The sequence below is a fragment of the Cyprinus carpio genome, chromosome A24, assembly GCF_018340385.1.
Source record: "Cyprinus carpio isolate SPL01 chromosome A24, ASM1834038v1, whole genome shotgun sequence".
NCBI lineage: Eukaryota > Metazoa > Chordata > Actinopteri > Cypriniformes > Cyprinidae > Cyprinus > Cyprinus carpio.
Genome location: NC_056595.1, coordinates 109,392 through 134,916, shown reverse-complemented (window position 1 = coordinate 134,916; position 25,525 = coordinate 109,392).

Here is a 25,525-nt window from a genome sequence, read left to right as displayed (position 1 = left end):
CTCCCTTCCTATACCCTTTTTTTTTTTTTAGTAGTTTAATAAAGTCTGTTTTAATATTTACTTACGGTCTCTCGTGTGTCTGGTCATTGGGGTGTTCTTGGGACCTCCTCGAGGTGGAAACTAGGAAGGGGCGTGACTCATGACATCTGTGGTCCGCTCCGACCTGTGACAAAAGGCTTCTCTCCAGTGTGAATTCTCATGTGGACACAAAGGTTTCCATAATGTGCAGAACTCTTTCCACACTGAAAGCAGGTGCACTTTCTAGAGTTTTCTGAGCTCTTTTTCGTGTGGAAGTCGTTTTAGTCTATGAGCAACTGAAAGATTTTCCTTCAGTTATGAAATCATGATGCTTCTCATCTCTCTGATTTTTTTTTTTTTGTTTTCATTCAGGTCTTGACTTTCTTCTTTCAGCGCCATCAGGTCTAAGGTGAAAAAAGACAAATACAAGTTATGTTTTCACATACTGTTGAAAATAAAAGTGTAGCCTGAATGCACTGTGTCGCTTTGGATAAAAGCGTCTGCTAAATGCATAAATAAATAAACAAGTTAACCCCAGTTTAATGGCACAAAGCTACAGATACATTTACAGCGACATTTCAACCAGTGGTTAGGGGTTGCCAATTATTCCATATTCGCTGTTCCAAGGAATTAAGTGAATACTTGAATCACATATGGAATTTAAATTATTAAAATTTTTAATTTGGAAAATCTTAAAAAAAAATTTATATACATTCTATAATTTTTAAAAACAAAATTATGTGCATGGAAACCAAAAATCAACACACTGAGGGCTGGATTCAAAATCTCACAAAAATCAATTAATTATTATTTATTTTTTTTGTTACTTCATACAAGTTGGATCAGCTTGTAGCTTCATCACAGCAACTCATAATGTAAGTCAGTAGTGTATGGCCTTCACATGACTGTATGCACTGACAACAATGTCTGGGCAAGCTCCAGGTGAGTTGGCGGATGGTGTCCTGGTGCATCTCCTCCAAGACCTGGATAAGGGCATCAGTGAGATCCTGGACAGTCTGTGGTGCTACTTGGCAGCTTCAGATGCTCTGACACATAATACTTCAAATGCTGATAATGTTCCAGAGGTTCTCAGCTGGACTCAGGTCTGGGAAATGTGAGGGCCAGTAAATGACATCAATGCCCTCGTCATCTAAAACCTGCCTAGAAACTGTAGCCACACGAGTAGTGGTCAACCAATATATCGCCAAGGCCGATATTTGCCATTTTTCAAATATCGGCATTACACAACAAACTTCCCTTATATACATATATATACAAGTTGGGACTTTTATTTTGATGAGAGCAGCAGTGCCTGAACGCACACAGTGCTCACACTCTCTCGTTCGTCATCGTTATTTCATCATTTAATCACACAAAACTTGCAAACTTAGTCAAATCCAGCCGTGAGATTGTATGAAGTGTGTATTTTTATCCTGCATGATCACGTGTTCTCTGCGGATTGGACAGTCCGTGTGAATTGAATGCTTTAAACTTTAAACTTGTGATTTCAAATTATGCTGCGCTTTATGCATTTGCCCACTGTCCTATTCATGTCATTTTCACTGTGTGCTGTATGTAAATTGAGGGTGATCCTGGCTTTATTTGAAAAATATGATTCCCAATGCACACAAACTTCCCAGAATACTGAGTGCACTCTTGGTTACAGTGTTTACTTTATTTTTCACAAATAAATAAATATTTAATAAAAATATAATTAAAAACACTGTCATCTAAAGTATAAGTATGTTTCTTTTACACATTTATTTTTTAATCCATTGTCAAATTATTTAATTTTTTTAAAATATGAATAATAATAATTTAAAAAAATTCATCAGCATCGGCAGTCAAAAAACACCACTACACACGAGGCCGGACATTATCAACATACCTGTCAACCCTCCTGTTTTTTCCTGTGATTCTCCCGTATTTTAACATTCTATCCCACTATCATCCCGTTTAAATATTTTCACGTATATCTTTCTATTTAAAAAAAAATAATAATAAATCCAAGAGAACTTATTTTATATTTGCTACACTCGCTTCTGGTAAAACGCCCATAATTTAAATGGGCCTAACCTCATTATATGAATAATCAAGACAACAAATTTCAATGTTTTCCAGTTGCCAGATCTTGTATTAAATGGATCTTTCTCACACCATCGATGCATACAAATTTCAGCACAGCACAGTGATGCTATTGATATGTGTGCAAGTAGTAGTCTACTGCAGGAAGGAAACAATAATCACTGGTAGAAATGGAAGAAGACTCAGGTGGTGCAACAGTGAAAAAAAATGAGATATAGCTTACACTTCAAAAAAAAAAAAAAAAAAAAATTCCAGGAAAGCAGGCCAAATCAGCCGCCAGGCTGGCAGGAATTCTTCCGTTGCTCCCGATGGCTAGTCCGGGCCTGGCTACATTCACTGCAGGTAAATGTGGCCCAAATCTGATTTTTTTGCTCACATGTAACATCAGATCTGTTTTTCTCAAGACAGTGTGAACAGCACAAACCACATGGAATCTGATAAATCCGATACAGGTCAGACGTTTTGCAATGCGACCGCAATGTACAGTAAACAGTCATATCGGAATTCATGCGACTTTCACATCACTCTAGATCAACATTTGGCATAATTCCGCGCTGACGGGAGACACTTCAAATATTTTACATTAACTTTTGCAACTGTCTTAATAACTTTGGTTATAGTCAGTGGAAGTACAGTGATGTGTCAGAACTCATAAGTAATGCAGTGACAGTGCAGTGACTTGTATCATAAAATATTCAAAACTCTGCTCTCTTCTGTCACATCCTTGTCTTTATTTTCCATATTTCCTGCTCATAATTTAGCTGGCTTCTGCAACAGATCACAGTATAAATAAATGCATAATTGCTTACTTTATGTCCTCCATGTTTACTTCTGTATGAAAGCGTTCTGTTTAAGTGTTGCCAATTCCAACACTTATTTTGGGCAACTTTTTCACAGTTGCCGCTGTTTTTCACCTCTGTGGGTTGTGCTGTCTCCTTACTGAATTCTGCCCGCTTACCCCCCCACCACTAAGCACTAAAGCTCGCAGTGTGAACGTAGCCTGATTCTCATCTTTTTCCTCATTAGTTTTGTTGTGAAGCTCTTTCGACACAGATGCAGGTTTAATGTTTTTCTCTGGTGTGAATTCTCATGTGGTATTTAAAGCTTCCTTTTTGACTGAAGCTTTTTCCACACTGTTGGCAGGTGTAAGGCTTCTCTACAGTGTGGACACTCATGTGTTTTTTAAGGTTTCCTTTTTGAGTGAAACATCTTCCACACTGTTGGCAGATGAAAGGCTTTTCTTCTGTGTGAATAGTCACGTGGCTTTTAAGGATTCTTTTCTGAATGAAACTCTTTCCACACAGTTTGCAGGTGAAAGGCTTCTCTCCAGTGTGAATCCTCATGTGGACTTTAAGGTTGCCTTGGTGATTGAATTTCTTTCCACACTGTTTGCAGGTGTAATCACTTCTACTTCCAGTCTTTTGAGCTCTTTTTTGTGAGCAAGTCTTTTCTGATTTATGTCCAGTTATGGAACCATAATATTTCTTACACCGATCTTTATCTTGTATTTCATTCAATTTTTCATGCTCTTTTTTCAGCACCAACGGGTCTAGGGCAAAAAGAGACAAATACAAGTTAAGCCTTGTTTAAATGCAAAAGCAACAATGGCACAAATCTGCAATTCATGTCTAAAACAGGGCTGTCAATGTCAGCTCCTGGAGGGTCACAGTCCTTCAGAATTTAGATCCAAACTGTTTCAAGTAATGAAGACCTTGATTAAGCAATGTTCAGTTTTGCAGAGAAACTGTATTTGTGAACAATATCAGTCAGGATTTAAGCCCCATTATTACATGACTCTGTGGAAAACTTGCCTCAGAATGTGGCTACTGCCCAATCAGAAACATGTTATCCCTCGATAACAACTGGTAAAAGCTGATAACACAGGCTCATCCGAGTAACTGAAGTCAGCGCTATACAGTGCCTTGCGAAAGTATTCATACCCTTTCATTTTTTTCCACGTTTTGTTGTGTTGCTGCCTTATGTTAAACTGCTTTAAAGCACTTGTTTCCACATTAATCTACACTTGATACACCATAATGACAAAGGAAAAACAGAACCATCACAACTTCGTAAATTTATTTATTTAAAAAAAAAAAAATCTTCAATAAGTACATTGCATAAGTATTCATACCCTTAATTCAGTACTTAGCTGAAGCATCTTTACAGCCTCAAGTCTTTTTGGGTATGATGCGACAAGTTCTGCACATCTGCATTTGGCAATCTGCCATTCTTCACCTCGCCTCTTCACCTCTCAAGGTCCGTCAGGTTAGATGGGGGCAGACACACATTTTTAGGTTTCTGCAGAAATATTTGATTGGGTTCAAGATCAGGCTGTGCCTGGGCCATTCAAGGACATTCACAGAGTTGTCTATGAGCCACTCTTGCTGTGTGCTTAGGGTCATTGTCCTGTTGGAAGGTGAACTTTCTGCCCAATCTGAGATTCTGAATGCTCTGGACTAGGTTTTCATTTAGACTATCTCTATATTTTGGTGCATTGAGCTTTTCTTCTACTCTAACAAGTTAATCAGTCCCCACCACTGAAAAAAAGCCCCACAGAATGAGGCAGATACCAGCACACTTTACTTTTGGGATGGTTCTCTTCAGGTGATGAGCAGAGCTGGTTTCCTTCAAACATGATGCTTGGAATTAAGGTTTGTCAGAGCAGAGAATCTTGTTACTCAGAGTCTGGGGTCCTTTATGTGCTTTTTGCAAATTCTAGTTGTGTTTTCATGTGTCTTCACTGAAGAGAGGATTGAGTTTGGCCACACCGCCATAAAGCCCAGATCTGTGGAGTGTTGCAGTGATGTTTGTCCTTCTGTAGATTTCTCCTATCTCCACATATGATCATGGAGCTCAAATAGAGTGACCATTAAGCGCCTGAACGCTTTGGAAAATGGTGCACCTAGCATTTTCCACGCATTTTTAGGCCCAACATGTGAATAGCCCCTTAAGCATTTATGAGCAGCAGGCTGTGTAATATAAGTGAACTCTTTTATTTTTATAATTCTGCTGCGTGCTACTGTGCGTAACACTACTCTTATTTTTTTTAATTATATTTATGTAAGTTTTTGTGCACTAAAACTTTACTTTTCTCATCTGAAAGTTTATTTGACAGTCTAGATTTTTTTTATTCAATATTTAACATATGCATTCTTTTTTTAATTTAAAATATACAAGTGCACTGATTAGAGAGGCCTGTGTTTTTCAATAAATGTTTCATTTAAGCAATTTTCTGTATCTCTTATTACTTAACTGTTAAGATTTTATGAGATTTTTCTTATTTCTATTTCTGTAAAGCTAAGCATTTTAATAAGAATCAAATGAGTGAGTTTAGCTTTGAGAATGAAAACCAACCTGTTTGTGTCTCAGTATATTCATGTTTGACTCTGAATTCTTCATTCCTCATGTCTTCACTCTCCTCTTTAATAATCACCATCTTTGTTTGTTCTTTAGTATCTTCATGTTTGACTCCGAATGCTTCTTCATTCCTCATGTCTAAACTCTCCTCTTTAATAAACATCTTTATTATAGTTGTCATGTGAATCTCAGCTGACTTTTTTTCTGTGTATTTCAGATGAAAATAATTAATAGAAAGAAAAATAAATGTGAACTAAATCTCTGTGCGTCAGCGCACTGGTGAGAGAGTTAATGGCCTTAAATCACCAAATTAAATATATGTACAAATTACACATAAAGTTCATATTTAGGTATGTATATTTGGTATTATAGATTCCGTTTTCATGAAAACATTTGCAATTGGTTTGTAATTAGGGCTGGGCAAAATTTTTTTTTTTTTTTTTTTTTTTTTTTTTTTTTTTTTTTTCATTTTTTAAAATGTGGTCGATTCAATATTGATTCTCAAAGGCCACAAATCGATATTTTTCAATATTTATTTCCGCAAACATTGAACATAAGATTTACATTAATCTTATTACTAGTCTAATCCACTAGATGTTACAACGACGAGTCTGTCATTCATTCATTGCTTAAAATAGCAGATTCGGATGCGTTCCCGACGTCAACACCACCTTCACATAAAAAGTCAGAGGTATGGAAGCATTTCAGATTTCGCAAGCATGATGACAAAGATACTGTGGACAAGAACAAAGCTATATGCCTGATTTGTAATTCTGAGGTAAAATGCTGTGGTAATACTACAAATCTGCGGAGCCATTTGACGAGACATCATCCAGACGTGCAGGTTCTAACACCCCCACAGCCGAACAGACAACTGAAGATTTCAAACGCATTCACAAGCAGAATATCTCACAATCCACCTCGTGCACAAAAGATCACTGAATTGATTGCATTTATTTATTTGCAAAGATTTAAGGCCATACAGCGTTGTCGAAAATGACGGATTCCATTGCATGTTGAATGTGCTGGAGCCTAGTTATTCTATTCCTAGTCATAAACAGATAAGCGAAGAGATTATCCCAAGACTGTACCATGAAGTGAAGGGAAACATTTATCTGTCCCTTCAGTCAGAGTGGCCCTCACGTGCGATGTCACAATCACCTGCCACTATTTACGTGATGACTGGGTTCTCATTTCAAATGTGTTGCAAACCAGAGCTATGCAGGCTAGTCACATAGGTGCAAACATATGTGCATTGCTTTCAGAGGTGTTGGTAGAGTGGGGGCTCACTAAGAAAGACCCGGTCATTGTGACCGACAACGCTACTAACATGTTACGTGCTGTGGAGATGATGGAGCTGGTCCATTTTGGCTGCTTCGCTCACACAATTAATCTGGCATCGCAAGCTTAAAAGCATAGTGACATTCTTTCACAGGAGCATAAAGTTTTCAAAGAAAAAGAAAATGCTACTGAACTTGCCCTGTCACAAACTTAAAATTGGCGTGGTGACCAGGTGTAAGTTTGTGTATGTTGATGCCATAATTTAATCTAATCTAATCTTTAAAGATATGCAAATCTAAAAGAGAAGCTGCATGTTGTGTCTGCCTGGAATCTGGTTTCAAGACTCTTCCTTTCATCTCTGAAGAGGAAATAATTTTAATTGATATTTTCCTTGTTTTTAACTATCAGCAGCAAGGATCTGATAGTGCTGGTAATGGAGGCAGTGCACCTGTACAGGAGAAAAACCCCTTGGTGAAGGTGACCCCTCCCCAGCCCCACCAAAGAGGTCAAAATAATCCTGTGCGCTGTTGGGTCTTCTTGGGGCAGTCTATGCACCTGTGGCTAAAGTAGTCAATGCTACTGTTGTAGACAGGGCACAGGAAGAAGTTGGCAAAAACAGAGAAGTTACACCTATACCTCTCTCAGAAGATCCACTTAAGTGGTGGTGTAAGCATGAAGGAATGTACCCACTTTTGTTCCTCCAGGCAAAATGCTATCTTTGTGTTTCAGGGACCAGTGTACCAGCTGAAAGAATTTTCTCCACAGCTGGAGACATTATTACAACTCAAAGAAGTTGCCTTCTGCCAGAACACGTTGACCAACTCCTTTTCTTGCTAAAAAAAATTACAGTTTCCAATGAGGCAGTGTTACTGTACTTTGAGCCTACTGTTAGTCCATTGTTAAAGTGTTAGTCCACCCAAAAATGAAAATTCTGTCATCATTTATGAATGTATTCATCATGTATGAATTTCTTTTTTTCTGTTGAACACAAATGAAGATATTTTGAAGAATATGGGTAAACCAAACAGTTGATGGGCCCTATTGACTTGACTTCCATAGTATGGAGAAAAATATATGGGGACCAAAACAGTTTGGTTATCCATATTCTTCAAAATATCTTCTTTTGTGTTCAACAGAAGAAAATAAATTCATTTATGCATAAATGATGACAGAATTTTTATTTTTAGGTGAACTATCACCCAAAAGCCAGTATTACTTTTCCTACACCATTCATAGGCTTGCAGCCTCCATATTACAGCTAATGCTGTGAGATTTTATGTTTGTTTTATCTTAAACATAAAATAACCTGATCCTGTTGTTTAAGGCATGCGACTGTTCTGACTTGTACAATTTTTAGCATCAGTTTTTCATCTTGCATCAAAATTGTCTATTCATTGTATGCATTTGAAATATAGAGTTGGGTTTTGTTTTATTGTACCCAAGTGTACCTAAAATAAAAAGTGTTTAATATACAGGTTTGTGGCTCTTAATTTCCTTTTATGAATTAACCATTTGTAATCTTATGTTCACTGTTAATTTTTATAAATATAGGATTTGTATTAAATCTATATTCATCCATATAGTCAAATCAAATAGAGAATCGAAATCGAATCGAGAGCTTGAAAATCCAATCGAATTGTAACATCTGAATCACAACAGATGAAGAGTCCGGCGCAGCTTTGTGACGTCACACCGCCAGAGCAAAATTAAAGTCCCGATTCACACACTGATGTCTGTTATATGCATACGATAATGCATTTCCACAGTTAGTAGCATAGTAAATTTAGAAATATATATTTTTTATTATTAATATACATTTATAATACTATATTTTGTTTTCTTACCTTGCCATTAAATTACATAAAACTAGTTTTCTCTTGTTAATTAATTAATTTAATTCCTTCTTCTTTCATAAAGTCATTGAAACACTATCATGGATTTTTTTTTTATTTTTATAAAAGTTTTTCTTTTTTTTTGCTATTGGGGCAAATAAGAATACAAAATATATTTCTTGCAGTGTCCATTCATCACTACATAAGTTTACACAATTATGACTTTCAGACTTTCACTTCTGAGAGCCCTGGAAATGTGGCAAGGGTCTATAAAGAGCTCACATCTGTTGCATGAATTTTGTCAGTCATCTACAGAATTAAGAAATTGGGATGAAGGATGTCTTAAATACAGTTGTATTTGCCAGATGGACAGTATCTGTCAGGATACTTCTCAATTTCTTCCTGACCTTTTCTGTAAACAGTTGAATTAGTTGAGGGTTTGGCAACTATTTTAGTTGCCATTGACTCAATTCCATACCAGGGAGGGAGATGAAAAGTTAAAACACTGTCAACAATAGTTTTATACACAGGTTGTAATATCTGCTGACTAACACAGAGGCCGCTGATTCCCTGAGAAGATCTGTATTTTCAGAAAAGCTCGACTGAGAGTCCAGAATTGCATCAAAGTATTTAAAGTTTACCATAATTTCAACATGTTGGTCATCAAGAGACACTGGCTCAATTATCAGATCTTGTTTTAGAAGTAATTAATTCTTTTGTTTTGGTACCATTGATTTCTAGCTGACTGAAGTGACCATGATTCGAGGGCCTTCGTGTGAGCCAGACAGGCAGTCAGTGTTCTCTAGGAAATGTTAGCTTACTGTAACTGTCTGAAGGGTTTCTCCTTGATCATAAACTCACTGGTAAAAAAAGGGAAAGCCTTGTGGATGACCTGTACTCACAGTGAGCTTGTCTGACCTGCTCCCTCTGAAACAAACCCTCTGTGAGCGGCAGGAAAGAAAGTTTCTAATCCAGAGAACTCACCTGTATTGATATTGAGATCAATGAGAATATGTGTTAACTCAGCTGAGCTAAAATCCATGAATAAAACCCTAGCATTTCCTGTAGCAATGCAATAATAAGCAATTATAATTATAATAATAATGTATAATAAGCATGTGTATTAATCAGGGTCAGCTCAGCATCATCTGTGTCTCTGGCTCTCTTATATATGAACTGGAGTGGATCTAGCATAGTGACCAGAAGATTGGCTAAAACTTGCCCCATGGCAAGTTTGGAATATTTGTCCCTGGCTTGTTTCGCATGGGCCTGAATATTGAGAACTTCCCTAGTCTTGGCACTGAACGCGCATCTAAAAAAACTAAAGCGACCTTGTAAAAACTCATTTTAGCTGAGGAGCACAGTCTTTAAGACAGACATTTCGACCTTCTGGGGCAGATTTCTTTTTGAGATGAATGCTGTTCTTTTGAACGTTAATCAAAGAATCCTGAAAAAAAAAATGTACACAATTGTTTTCAACATTGATAATAATCAGAAATGTTTCTTAAGGAGCAAATCAGCATATTGGATTGATTTCTGAAGGATCATGTGAAACTGAAGACTGGAGTAATGATGCTGAAAATTCAGCTTTGTATTCCACAAAAATTCAGAAATATTTCACGTTACTGTTTTTGCTGTATTTTGGTTTAAATAAACGCAGCATTGGTGAACAAAAGTGAGTATTTCAAAAATCGTACAAATCTAAAACTTTTGACCGGTAGTGTATGAGCTAATTAAACAATAATAGTGTTAATTACAATGACAATGAATGAAGTCCTCACTATTTATATGTCCTTATAAGAACCAGAATTTTTTTTATTTTTTTATTAATAAGGCATGTATTTATAAATCATGTATTTTTCATTCACCAGTCAATTTTTAGGTTTCAGTCAATTTTTGTCAAACTTTGTACAAAGATGGTTCTCAACTATGTTATGAAAGATATAACAGAATGATGATATACTACTGTACTTTATGGAATGCTGTATGTGTGTAAAATGTCCATCAGCTGATATTCTCATTTTTCACGGCATCTAATTGGCATGTTAATGTGTTCTTGGGGCAAACCATAATGAAAAAGTGTAATAATGTGAGTAATAAGTTGTCAAAATTTTCATAAGAATATCTCATATTTCAAAGGAATATTGATCAATCATTTCTTTCCCTATTGACTTGTGTTTCCCCAAAATGCCTGATTAACATGATGTTTGTCCTGGTGTCCTCTACAGAACACATGTTTGAAAATTATGCTCATGTTCATTTTTTTTCTGAGATGTTTATTTATAAGATTTAAATGACAGCTCGTTCTTGTTCCGAGTGGGTCTTGAACCCGGTTCTCCGGCATGTGAGGCGGATGCACTAACAAGGAGGTTTACCTGCACAGCACCGACTCGCTGGCCTCTGTTACACAATCAATCCTGAGCCAGAATCTAAAGTGGCATCTGAGCTTTCAAGGTTGGAAAACTACGTCCCTCTAAAAGTGTTCCAACTGGAGAATTGTTTGAAGAAAGAGGGAAACTTTCAATATTGCGAAAAGAAGGAAAAGACCTGGAATATTTCTGAATAATTGTCATTTAGTAGATTAATTCTAGTTATTAACTGGATCAGTTCAGAACTTTTCACCGCTCATAAACATGATTGTGGTTCAGAGTGATCATTATTCCTCAAACGAAACACAGCTGTCAATCAGACCATCCTATATGAAACAGACGCAAAACACACATACAAAATGAATGCAGCCATTCACAGCATGCTGTCTGAGGTGTGTGTGTGTGTGTGTGTGTGTGTTTGTATTACAAATACACATTTAACAGTGATACTCTAGCAGTCAAAAGTTTAGAATCATTAAGATCATTTGTAACAATATACATTTTATAAATAGAGTTCAAAGTCTCTATGATCTTGTGGTCTGTAGATGTGCCTAGGGTTCCTCTTTCAATTAAAACAGATTTGAACTGATGGGCGTTCACTTGTTCTATTTTATACAGCAGCTTTGAAACACTGAATCAGCTGCAGTCTGAATAGCTGAAACTGTTTATTGCTGTAGTGCTATAGTGCTGAGGGGCTTTATGTCTCATATTTACACAGCTGGCTATCTGCTGTTGCTATGTAGCGGTATTAATGAGCAGATTCTGTCGTGGATGTTTAACTAGATTGCCTAATAAAACAGATGCAGAAGATATAGAACTGAAAAAGACAGCATGTCAGGCTGCTCAAACCAAAAGATCAAAACTGTGAAAACATCACACAATCTCCAAGTTCTATTTTGTACTTTAAAATGTTGTGTTTAATTCAGTGTTACTTGCTGTTTCTTTGTAATTATTTGTGGTACCCATTAGTTGATAATATATTTATTCATTAAGTAACAATAAGCAATACATTTGCTGAAGTATTTTTTTAATGCTAGTTCATGTTAGCACAAGTGCAGTAAATAATATTAACAGATACAACTGTTGATTTTAATAATGAATTACTGAATGTTGAAATTAAGTGAAATTAATAAAATGCTTTAGAACTATTGTTAATTTTTAATTCATAATGTACATAAATGGAACCTTATTATAAAATGCTATCATGATTTTATATAGTAAACTGATTATTGGAAATGGTATATTTGTATAAATATCAGCATCAAATCCGCTTTCTGATAAACACATCGAAGGGTCATGACCTGCTAAATATAGAACCCAACACATTTAAGTTATATTAAGCTATTAATGTTTAATATCAAGCAGATTTTACTTTTAAAGGGTTAATCAACCATAAACGAAAATTCTGTCATTAATTACTCACCCTTGTGTTGTTCCAATCCCGTAAGACCTTCGTTCATCTTCTGAACACAACTTAAGATATTTTTGCTGAAATATGAGGGCTCTTTGACCCTCCCATAGACAGCAAGGTAACCATGTTCAAGGTCCAGAAAAGTACCAAGATGATCGACAAAGTAGTCCGTGTGACATCAGTGGTTCAACTGTAAAGTTACGAAGCTACGAGAATACTTTTTTGCGCAAAACCCCCCCAAAAATAAAGACTTTATTCCTCATTTTCGTCTCTACTGCGTCACTTGTTATCTACATTAATCTACATTTTCGACTGCCATGGTCACCTTGTAATCATTAGTTACTTTGAGTAACAATTTCACCTCATCATCTGTCCACACGAAGACATTCTTGCCGTGATGATTTGAGAAGGCTAAATTTATCAAACATAGGCTCACTGTCTGCCGCTGGCCACTTGATAGTTACTTTAACAAACAAAAAATGCTCCAAACATTTTTCTAAATTAACTTAATAAAAAAATGAAATGAAATATAATCAGTTTGCTGTTACATACAAAACTAAACTATTTTAATAGCTGGAAAAGTAGTATAAGCTGTTTTGGGAAAAGGGGAAAAAAAGACAGGCTCGGGTCGGACTCGGGACTTGAAGACAAACAAAGGTTTTAAGGGTTTGGAACGACATGGGGGTAAGTGATTAATGACAAAATTTTTATTTTGGGGTGGAGTATCCCTTTAATCTCTACGGCACATTTTCCATCAAGTCAAATGCCTACATCTTTATCTCTATAGAACCTTATAAAGTACTGATTGTTTCAAAGATATTAAATAATAATAATAATAATGTTGCAGTAATATAAATAAAAATAATATTTAAATTATGCAAACAGAATTAAATTACACTGTAAACGGGGTGTCCACGGGTCCTTAAAAAGTCTTAAAATGTCTTAAATTCGGATTTGATTGGTCTTAAATATTTTTGGTCACATTACTGCTAAAACATCTTCAGTCTGACAGAACTAATGACTGTTTACAATCATTGGACAGACCGAAGATTTTTTCTTCCCCACGGTAAGTTACTGCATCATCAGAGAGAATTGCAGTAAGTTAGCAGAATACAAGTTTGCGCTGAGGCTCACTCTGTCTCTTTTTGTGAGATTTAAAGGGTTAGTGTTACAAACGCCTTGAGCGGTTGGAGGCTCCAATTGACAGAGGAAACAGTTGGTCATGGATAACAGTGCTTTTATTACGGTGCACGGTGACAGTCACTCAATATTGGTGGGAAGAAAACAAAACAACAAAAAAAAAACCTTAGATGCAACAGAATATAAACTGCACCAAACATAAGGTCAAATCAATATATATCAATAAAACATAACCTGACCTGTATGTGCAACTGCCCTACATAAGCAGCACTTCCCCAGAGACTCTCTCACAGTCTCTCAGAGTCTCCCATCACATTCAGATTCAGATTCAGATTCAGATTGTCCAGGGTCAGCCCAGACCTCCCATCCCCTAACATCTCTAAACAAACCCACTTCTTCTTCTTCTTCTTTCGTTTTATTGGCAACCGCACTTAACAGTGCATTATTGCCATCATCCGGTAGCTTGGATCAGAAACATTCCTATCTCTTAACATTTCTAAGCAAACCCCCCCCCCCAAAAAAAATAAAAAAAAAAATAAAAATAAAAATAAAAGTAAATAAAAACCCACTGGCGCTGCGTGTTCAGCTCCTCCAGCTTCCACCCCACTTCCCTTTAACTCCCACTTCCCATCCGCAACCTTATTTACCTCCAGATTTACTTACACTGTCTCACACTATACTTCATCCGCATCTTCTACCTCTCTCTATAAGCCTATATACATATTAATCCTACATTCTATTCATTAAACCAGTATTATTCAAAAACTGAAACAACACATTAACCATACTATTTCCTATATCTAAGTCTAATATATTCTTTAATGTTAACTCTTTCCCTTCATTCTTCCATAATTCTTCTCTTAGCACTTCTCTTTCTTCATCATAACCATTACAATTAATAAACACATGTTCCACAGTTTCACTTTGTCCACATTTCTCACACAAACCCGTTGGATGCTTAGATATTAAATGTAATGTTTTATTCAAACCGGTATGTCCCACCCTTAGTCTTGTAATTATACTTTCCTCCCTTCTATTTCTCCCTCTTTTCCTACCTTTTTCCCACTTTCTTTTGTATTGCATATAAATGTCTACCTTTACTCTCATTATCCCAATATTGTTGCCACTTTTTAATCATTTCCTCCTTTATTACTGATTTTATTTCACTATGTGGTAGCTCGATTTCTACCATTTCATCATCTACTGCTTAGCTAATTTATCTTCTTCTTCATTTCCTTTCATTCCCACATGGGATGGAACCCACATAAACTGTATTTCTATTCTACTTTATTTTAACTCAAAGATATATTGAAGGATTTCCATGAATAAATCTGGCCTTGATCCTGACTTTTGATTATAGATACTAACTATTGCTGAATAAGAATCTGAACATATGACTGCATTTTTTTTTTTTCCTTTCCTTAATTATTTGTACTCCTAGCAGAATAGCCATCAACTCACCTGTATATATTGACAACTGGTCACTAATTCTAGCTTTTTTCTTCACCATTAACTTTGGCACATTGACTGCCACTCCTACTCTCCTTCCTTTTTTGGAAGCATCTGTGTAAATCTGTATACTATCTCCATACGTTATTCTTAAATACTCATTTGCTCTCATTACTTCCATCCCATTATTTCCTTCACTCTGTCTTATCTCCAGTAATGTTAAATCTACTACTGGCTGATGAATAATCCATATAGGAGTATGCGGATATATTACTCTTGGTACACATCTATAATTGTTTATCCCCATCTCCTTAATATCTTCTTCTACCACCCACCCAAAACTCTTATGTTTCTTCATTCCTTGTTCCCAACATTTTCCTAATATTTTCCTTGTTGGATGTACCTCATTCTGACTATTTAGATTTGTCCAATACCCAGCCATTAACTGTTTTCTTTCTAATATTAAGCGGAATTTCATTTATCTCTACTTGCAAAGCTACTTATAGGTGTTGGTTGGATATGCTCCACAGCAAATTCTCATCGCCTGTGCTTGAATTCTATCCAATTTCTCTAACTGTGATTTTGCCGCCAACCCAAATGCTATACTTCCATAATCTAGTACAGATCTTATCATTGCTATATATACTGTTTGAAGCGCCCCTCTATCTGCTCCCCACTCTTGTCCCTGCCATACATTTCATTAAATTTAACACTCTTTTACACCTATTCACTATCTTATCAATATGTTCATTCCATGTAAGTCTAGTATCTAGCCACATTCCCAAGAATCTAACTGACGTTACTCGAGCCATTTCCCTGTTATATATCCTTAACTTCCATTCATTATCTACTTTCTTGTTGGAAAATATAATAACTTGTGACTTCTCCACTGATAACTTAAATCCCCACTTATATGACCATTTAACTACCTCATCCACAGCCTTCTGCATTTTCCCCATAATGAATTTATTGTTTCTCCCTCTAAACCACACAGCTCCATCATCTGCAAACAGTGATCTACCAACACACCCTATCCACCTTACTAAATATATCATTTATCATTACTAAAAAAAAGTACTGGAATTATTACACTTCCCTGAGGAGTACCATTTTCTATTACTCCTTGAGATGATATAGCATCTCCTACTCTCACCCTTATTACTCTTTGCTTAAGAAAGTCATTAATCCAATTAAACATTCTTCCCCCTACCCCCATCTCTTCCAACTTAATCATCAGACCCTCCCTCCATAACATATCATATGCTTTTTCAATATCAAGAAACACAGCAACTACTGATTCTTTATTTGACAGAGCTTTCTTTATTTCCGCTTCCAAACACATAACCGGATCCATAGTTCCTCTTCCTACCCTAAATCCACTTTGAAAAGGTGTTAATTTTCCTTCTTTTTCCAAAAAATATACTAATCTATCCGTTATCATTCTCTCCATCACTTTCCCTACATGAGATGTAAGGGCTATTGGCCTATAGCTAGCCGGCTTATTTGGATCCTTCCCTGGTTTCTTTATTGGCAATATCAATGCTTCTTTCCAACTATGTGGTAGCACCCCCATTTCCCACACTTTATTATAGAACTCCAACATTACTCTCAATGATTCCTCACTTAACTGCTTGATCATATAATAGCTGATTTCATCTTGCCCCGGAGTAGTTTCTCTCATTCTCCTCAGCGCTCGTTTTTAGTTCCGTCATTCCAAACGGGACATCCATTATATTATCTCCATCCTGTCTCTTTCCCAATAGATGAGGATGCTCTCGTAGTACTTCCTCCCTTTCCCTCTTAAACTCTTCAGTCAGATTTTCCGTACTGTTTACTTTTATAAATGTATTACAAAACAGTTCTGCTTTATCACAGTTTTCTATTGCTATAACTTCCCCTTCATTTAAAACAGGATATTCCATATCCTTCCTTATTCCATTCATCCTTCTGATCATACTCCATACTTCTCCTATTGATGTACTTCTCCCTATTCTATCACAGAAATCTCTCCAATGTTGTCTTTTTGCCCTTCTTACCACCTCTTTTACTTTTGCTTGTTCTCTCTTATATTCAATTAAATCTGTATAATTATGCAATCTTCTTACCTTCTTGTATGCTCTCCTTTTCCTTCTAATAGCTTCATCACACTCCTTATTCCACCATGGTACCATTTTTGTCTTTCTTCTTCCTTTACTCTTAGGAATATTACTTACTGCTGCATTTTTTCATAACTCCTATAATTTTCTCATTTATAGCTTCTATGTCATCTACACTTCTTACTTCATTTATGTCTATACCCTCCTCCACCATTTTCACATATTCAGTCCAGTTAGCTTTTTCATAATTTCATCTCCCTTCTCTTCTCTCACTTCTTTTTACACAATTATTCATATTGACACACATTTCAATCAAAACAGGAAAGTGGTCACTACCTATAGTACATTTCCTTAATACCTTCCAGTTAATTTTACCCCCTAACCTACTTTTTACAAGGGTTAAATCCAACACCGCTTCTTGACCTGTTCTCATGTCTACTCGTGTACCTCACCTATCATTCATACAGATCAGATTCATCTCATCCATCAATTCTTCAACTACCTTCCCATTTCTGTCAGTTACACTTCCTCCCCACATACTACTATGGGCATTGAAATCCCCACACCATATCACCCTCTCTCTACTTTGCCCTTCTATCTTTAACATATCTTCCAATGTCATTTGTCTACATGGATTAAAAAAATTATTATTACAACACTCTTATCATCCTTCCATACCTCCACCACTACATATTCCATTTCTCTTCCTTTCCCCACCATTCTATACTGCATTTCAGACTTAATGAAAGTAACACACCCACCACCATTTCCCTCTTCCCGATCTCTTCTCACAGAAACATACCCTTTAATTACAAAATCTAATTTAGGTTTCAGCCAAGACTCTTGTACACATATCACATCTGGCTTTTCCTCCATCTTATTTAGATAACCCTTAAACTCCAATCCATTAGCCACCAAACTCCTAGCATTCCATTGTAAAATTACTAACATCAAGATTGTTGTCCATCCCATGATTCTTGACTAGGCTGTATTTCTAAAGTTAGACCATCTAACCATTTCCCATGTTAGCCCTTTGATATCCAGGAACCTATCTGCTGCTCTCACTATTATCTGTATCTTTTCTGTTCTTCTTTCAGTCTGCGCTGAACAATTTATTACCTCTGCCATGAATAACACAAAACTTTTTTTACTAACTATCATTGTGTCATCCGATTTTTTGCTTTCCTTTTCTTCATTTCTGGTAAGATCTTTCCACAACTCCTTCTCCTCACTTTCTTTCTTTTTCCTTGAGTCCACCTTTTTAACTGCTTCCGCATATGACAGCTTATTTCCATCTCTTTCCTTCTGAATTTCTACTGCTCTCTTTCTCACTTCACACCCTCCATATGCCACATTATGGGCTCCTCCACAATTACAACATTTTGCTTCCACACCTCTTCCACATTTTCCGTACTCATGTTCTTCCCCACAATGTGCACATCTCTTTTTGGCTCTGCATACACTTGCAATATGACCATATCTCTGGCAGTTATAGCATCTCATCGGAGCACGCACATATTCTCTCACCCGAAAGCAAACATATCCAATCATCACTTTACTTGGTAGCACTCCACCACTTTCGAAACGCAACATTACAGAAAGACTTTCTTCCTTATTCCCTTCCCTATTCCTTTGCAGTCGTTTTGCTTCAATTACATTTCCTCCTTTAATATTTCTCTTCAACTCTATCATAGTGACCTCCAATGCTACCCCTGTAATTACTCCACATAACCATGATTTTCCACCTGTTTGATTACAACTTAAAATCACTTGTTTACACACAACCTTCATTTTCATCACCTTATCCCTCTGCTCCTCATTATCACAAATCACCAACAATGCTCCATCCTGAAGTATTCTTGCACCTCTAATCTCTCCTAACTGTTTCCTCAACTCATTTGTTAACTCAATTGGGTTTACCCCTTTTACTCCTTGTCCCTCTTTAAATCTTACAATCATTTTTATTTCCTCTCTCCTTTCACTTGTCACTTCCTTTTCGCTATCCTCATCTGTACCTACTGAATCCCCTTCATTATCTTTCTTCCTCTTATTATTTGCTTTTTCAACACTTTTTATTCTCCCTCCTTCCACTTGTGTCCAACCCATCTCATCATTAGTCGTCTTCAATCTCTGATTCATCAATTCTAGATCTTGTTTCTGATCCAACCTCCTCTTTTTTCTTTTTTTCTCGATTTCCCCATCGTATTCTTCTTATTTCAACAACTTTTATACTTAATAAAATACAGTATACGTTATTTCAAAAACTCACGACGGTTTCCAGCACACCAGCCGTTGAACTATCCTACTAACGTTCTGGAGCCATTTTATAGGCCCGACTCCTCCTACTCTGGAACATACCATATGAAAGGTAACACGTTTCACACACATCACAAGAATACATAATAAAAATGAAAATAACAAAAACAATAACAAAAATAATAAAATAGAAATAAACATACATGCAAGAAATCATATACAAGTATACATAACATACATATTCAAAGGAAACAAATAACTTGAGAAACCTTCCTCTCTTACAGCTCTGAGAATGGACTCTCCGGTGACATCACTCACATGAACAAGATGGCGGACACAAAGACCTATAAATAGACCGGATGTCTAACTGAACAGGTTTGGCAAATTAATCTTGGAAATAAAATGGACAAATGAACTGTGGTAAGCATAATCTGCATCCCTCTTACACTGTATTCAATAAACTATGTGAATCCAATACTTGTAGTGGTGATTTATTTCTATATATGAGAAAAGACAATTCTATTATGCTATCATCATATGCACTTGTGTTATGGTTACTAGTTCTCATATAACTCAGGTAAAACTACATACAGGACATCATACAGCAAATTTACAACAAACAGTGACATCGAATGTTACACAGGTCCATGCCTACATGAATCTATGTAGGCTAACAGACTGTAATACATGACGCCAGTGTATGCACGTAACGTGCATGTGTATGTGTGTGTAGTCCATGCCTAGTCGCAGGCTTACCCACCCACAGTTAGTTCACCCAAAAATGAAAATTATATCATTAATGACTCACTCTCATGTCGTTCCAAACCCATTAGACCTCTGTTCATCTTCGGAACAAAGTTTAAGATATTTACGATTTAGTCCGAGAGCTTTCTTACCCTCCATTGAAAATGTATGTACGGTATACTGTCCATGTCCAGAAAGGTAATAAAAACATCATCAATGTAGTCCATGTGACATCAGAGGGTCACTTAGAATTTGTTGAAGCATCGAAAATACATTTTGGTCCAAAAATAACAAAAATTACGAATTAATTCAGCATTGTCTTCTCTTCCGGGTCTGTTGTGAATCCAAGTACAAGTAAAAGTACTACAGTCAGATGTCTACTGAAGTAAAAGTACTGAAGTACTTGTTTTTAAAAGTATTTGAGTATCAAGAGTACAAGAGTACATTTTCTAAATATTGCATTACTACTACTGCCACAGTGCTTACATTTATGTACAGAAACGTCCTACATGGACTTATGAAAGATTTTAATGTTAATACCTTGGAGAATTGAAAGTAAAATCAAGTCAATTTCATCTTTTTACCATGTTGCTTTATCATTTCTCACTTGCGCACAATGGCAACGCTCTGACAAACCTCTGCTAGAGTTTTAATGGATTTTTTGCACCCACATTTGAACCTGACTGTGTTAAACACACCGCATACTCAAGAACATCAAAGCAAATGCTCAGCTTACATTAATGCGTAATATCAGAAAAGAAAATTCAGCTAAGAATTGTGCGTACATGTGAGTTTCTCTGTTTTTTCATCAATCAAATCAATAAACCTAAATCAGCAAAGAAGGCAATATAGCAATGTTCTGACACACCTCTGAACCTGACCGTGTTATACAGACAGCATAGAAGAGAAAATAATAATGATTACAAGAAAATCAGCTAATCAGCTGTGTCTAGGTCAGCGTACAAAGAAGGAAAAATAAAATTCAGCTCATTTGAGTGACAGTATTAAGCCCCTTCCTCTCACAGACATACAGGCAAAGGCAGGAGAAAATACTTTCAGCTGAATAACACCATTCTCACACCAGTGTTGGGGTAGTTACTCAAAAAATTTAATTAGTTACTAATTACTAGTTACTTCTGTAAATTGTAATGAGATTACGTTACTAGTTACTGCATTTGAAAAGTAACTTCACTACTTGTTTACTTTACCTATGAAATCTGTTTTATTTTTTTCCGAATTCCGTTTTTCCGTTTTAATTTTTCTTTTTTTTTTTTTTTCCGTTTTAATTTTTTCTGGATTCCATTTTTTTTCTGTTTTATTTTTTCTCAACTCCTTTTAATGGTTCAGTTTAATCGTATTAATCAAAAAGCATGTCTAATTAATTTAAATCATAACACTATATATTTTCCACAACAATTTATTAAAAGTTTAACAAAAATTAGATGATTAGGGCCCTATGAAATGTTTTATTTTTTCTTCATCATATGTTTTATTGTTACCAAATTCTGTTTTAGCATGTCTAATTATTTTAACGCATAAAAACAACTTAATTTATTAATTTTTTTTCTTAAAATAGCCTTATTTTAATGCATGTAAATATTGTCAATGACTTGCTGAAGTGCACGAAAACCAGCTATGTATTAGACCCGGAAATAATTTCTCTCTCTTTCTCTCTCTCCACTGTATAAAAAACTACATTATATATTATTATGTAAAGTATAGTATTATACACTATAATATAATATAATATAGGGCCCTATTTTAACGATCTAAACGCAAAGTGTAAAGCGCACGGTCGCAGGTGCACTCAGGGCGTGTCCAAATCCACGTTTGCTATTTTGCAAAAAGGTTGGCGCGCCCGGGCACATGGTCTAAACGGTTGTCCCGATTCTCTTAATGAGAAATAGGTGTTTTTTGGGCGTAACGTGCCATAAACCAATCAGAGTCTCATCTTCCATTCCCTCTGAAAGCCAGTTGCGCTCGTGCCATGACGGATTTGCTATTTACACGGCGGAATTTGGCAAGCGCAAAGACAGAACGCGTCTCTGAGATGAAACGGAGCTGCTCGGTGTGCGAGCAATATAGAGCCTAATTCTGATACATGCGATGACTATCCATTATGACCATGTAGGCATTTTTATATTTAATTAGCCTACAAAAAATTCTTATGCATTGCAATCGTTTAATTTTTAATATTTGGCATGTTTGTGTGCTGCTGTGCCCCTGTGTTTAATAAGCAGCGTGCGCGCGCGTTGTGGACCCGCCTATACTAACACGCTCTTTAAATAACAAAGAAAAACATTGCGCCAGACTTTAGACCAGGTTTGAGTTGGTCTATGGCACAGTCTATTTTCAGCTCCTTAAAATAGCAATGCGCCTGAACACACCTCTTTTTTAGACCAGCACGCCCAAAATATTGTGGCAGAGTACTAAAAAAACGACGTGGCGCTGGACGGGAAAATGCGAACGGCGCCGGACTGAAACTAACAAACACACCGCGCCGGGTGTATGATAGGGCCCATAATATTGTATTGTATTACAGTTATTATTTCCAAGCTGTCTGTCTGGAACGCAGCATTAGGTTAACGTCAATAAACTATCGTTTACTACAATTAAGATCCATTCTTTAAGGTGATATTTCAGCACTTGACAAACGGATAGCGACTCCTAAGTAGCACTTAAAGCACAGCTACGTGCAATTGCTTTACGTGCATTGTTGGGAAACGCACGTGAAACAATAATGAACGATCGTAAAATTACTCGTAGAAAACGCTCTTAAACGCTAAGATCAATCATTATCGAGAAACCTGGCCCAGAACTTTACACACAGGCAAACAGGTCTTGTGTAACGCAGGAAAGCGCGTTCCTATAGTCTAGTAAAGTAGTGTAGTTACCAATATTATTAGGTTAATGCGCTACTTTACTTCGTTACCCAAAAAAGTAATATAGTTACTGTAATCCGTTACTTTGTAACTCGTTACCCCCAACACTGTCTCACACACACAATCTATGTGTGACAACTCTCTGTGTGTGTGTGTGTACTGTACTTCAATTCAATCAAATGTCATGAAGTCTTTGGTGGATAGCTGAATGTGATTGCTGATAGGCTGTGTCCCAATCAGTGGCGCCTGCACAATCCAATCACGTTTGAGAGGGAAACAACAAATTTCCGAGATTTATTTTTCTTTTTTTCCGATGAAGTCATCATCCCACGTCTCGCCCTAATCAGACACCGCTACGTCACGTAATAGCAACAAAAACATGAACAAGCACTGAACGATTGTCTTTTTATTAACTAACATTAACACAGATTAATAAATGAATTGTTCCATGTTCATTTGTGTACCACGCGCAAGGTTTATGAGCATAGTCCAAGTCTTCTTCTCCGTTTTTAGTGTATCGCTGTGGCAGAATTACAGCGCCACATGCTGGTCTGGCTTGTATACTACATCGTTTTGCGGTTTCGTGTGGACGCGGATATTTCTTGAGACAAGGAAAAAAAAGATCGGATTGGGGCCGAAGAAGTAACGGGTACTTACGGTTATGGATAGAAATGTAGCGGAGTAAAGAGTACAATATTTTGCCTCTCAAATGTATTTGAGTAAAGTCATGAGTAGTCCCCAAAAATGATACTCGAGTAAAGTACAGATCCCTCAAAAATGTACTTAAGTACTGTACTCAAGTAAATGTACTCCGTTACTGTCCGGCTCTGATATTGAAATTATTGATAAATTGTAATAATTTTGACATGAAAGATGATGCATACATCTAAAAATGTAAAAAAAAAAGACCTTTGTAAAGGTAAATCAAAATGTGCAGATTTAAAGTATGTAAACAGCTAATAGAACACTGATGAAAATATTGATTCAGAATAAATTGTTTACTCTACCAAAAATCTTAGTGATGCAGTTATTTTGCAGCGATATTTTGTCTGGAATATTGTCTGCTGACATTAAAAGTTCACTCTATATCGAAGTAATAAATATAATTTTTAATTTTCATTTAAACATATTAAATAGTACATATATGAATGTAAAAAATGTGTATTTTCCATTACTGGGTTTAGGTCTTAAATTTCATATAAGGTGTGGTATTAAAAAGGACTTAAATTTAACTTGTTCATGTCTGTAGAAACCCCGTGTAAAGCAGCTCTAAAAAGAAATGGACTATCTATTTATTGTAAGTGCAAATAACTTAAGAGGCTATTTACATTAACTCCACCCATCACAGCCTAGCTGCAATAAACACCACTGCAAAAGATGCCAGTTTTATCTGCTGAAGACGAGCAGAAGACAACGGTTTCAAGAAGCCAGAAGGTCAAACGTTAAAAAAGTGCGACAAGACAACAATCAGTTGTGTAGAGAGTAAAACGCTAAGTAATTGATGCGATCGACACGTTTTCAAATCCTCCTTTTTCCAAACTCGTTCTTCTCCTTTTCCCATCAGATAGCAGATCAGAAAGGTATTTATTTTCAATTTAAATAAAATAAATATTTGAAAAGTGGAAATAAAACGCCTCATTATTAATACAGTGTTACTGGGTATGGTTAGCGATAGGTGTAGGAAGGGCTTTATTGTCCCAATAAGGCAGCATCCAATTAATAATATTATTAAATATGATAATTTACATTCAATGTTATTACATACTGTTTTATAATGTACTACAGTAGTGAAGTATAAATCTGCCACCTAACTACTATTTATCTACATTTAGCCTATTGCTGAAGAAAACTTCTATTTTAGTGTAAACAAAATGTATCGTTATTTGCACTTAGTATAACTAGAATATATGTTTTTCCACTTAGTGCAACTCCCAAAAAGAATAATAATAAAGAATAATAAAATAATAGACCTATCATTGTTCAGTTAAAGACTTATCAGTGTTGATTCAGTTCTGTACAATATGTAAAGTTAATTATGAAATTAGTTAAATTGGGCAATATAGCATTGTCTACTACTATAAACCCTTATTAACAAGCCTTTGTAAAAAGAATGGTTAGCACGTTAATTTGTAAGGTAACAGCTTCGGCAGCTGAGCTGAATTAAGGCTCAACTATTCCTAAAAAAATAGTAGGCAATACTGGCAGTAGGCAGCAAGCAGTATGTTAGTATGCCATTTCAAACGCACTGTTGTAGGCAGTATACACTGAATTACTTTTTGAATATATAGTCTGCACTACAGAATGCTAAAAGTAACACTAAAAATCTACTGCAAATAAAAGACATTAAATCTATCAGAATCTCAGCAAAGGATGACTGAAGAAAATCAAAACAGCATTAACATCATCACTCTTTAAAAACAATTTATTTCTTTCATATGGCTACAGAATTTCTTGAAATATGAATTCATCATGGTGTTCCTGATTAAAATTCAGGAGCTAGAGTACTTCAGTCCTTCAGCCATCTAGGTATGGTTCAGCAAAAAAAAAAAAAAAAAACCTTCCTTACACTGAGAATGAGTTGTTGAGATATGGTGGTACTTTGCTG